Source organism: Cynara cardunculus (assembly GCF_001531365.2).
Source record: "Cynara cardunculus var. scolymus isolate 2C chromosome LG 3, CcrdV1, whole genome shotgun sequence".
Classification (NCBI taxonomy): domain Eukaryota; kingdom Viridiplantae; phylum Streptophyta; class Magnoliopsida; order Asterales; family Asteraceae; genus Cynara; species Cynara cardunculus.
In genome coordinates this window covers 38434227-38435209 of record NC_037530.1, presented here as the reverse complement: position 1 = coordinate 38435209, position 983 = coordinate 38434227, and positions in this window count along the sequence as shown.

The following is a 983-nucleotide window of genomic DNA, read 5'->3' as shown; positions in this document are numbered from 1 at the left end:
GCCAAATTCCTCCATTTTAAGAGAATTTTTTAAGTTTTTTGATTGATTTCGATGAATCCTTTCAGTTCTGTGATTGATATTCCTTGAATTTTCTAATATAATGGAGCACCCTCAAAGTTTAACGGATATACCTTTCATACAAAATTACTTACGAAAATTGGCTGATCGAATATGTGAAATCCTGTTTGGACCTTAATAGGTCCCGCCCCTAATTCTTGTTTTACCTAAATCATCTTTTGTGTGTGTTTCCCCTCAAATGTTGCAAGAATTAATGCAACCATCGATATGGTAACAAGTTATGTATGTATGTATGTATGCATGTATGTATGTATGTATGTATGTATGTAAAGGATTAGGTTGAAACGAGAATAGAGTCAAAGTAAGAGTACAAACATAATGTTTATATCATCTTTGATGTGATACTAAAAATTACATATCAATAAGAATTGATCAGATACTTGCACAATTTGTTTCATATGTATTTTCTATAATGTGTTTGTAAAACAAAAAGTACAACTTAAAGTTTCATATTATGAACCAAATACATTGTGAAACAAATATATATTAATCAATATTTTAAATTCTAGTTTTAGATGGCAACAACAATATGAAACAATACTTTATGGTAATAATTTTCACAGTTATCACAATATATGAGGTTCTTAATTGATTAAGCTCATATATATGTATGTATATATAGTCGAAAAATCATGTGAGAATAAGAGTTACGATTACTAGTGTAAGAAGAGATTTGGACCATTGATCACTTTTAATCCCAAAACAAAACCCATAAATTGTGTTTTAGAAGGGCATTGATCTAGTTTACCTCATTAGTGTTGATCTAGTGGTTCTTTTCAACACTTTATGTGTATATGTATGTATGTATGTATGTATGTATGTATGTATGTATGTATGTATGTATATATATGGGAATGTTCAAATAAAAACCACCCAATTTGTAAAAACCGTGAAAACCTCATTCA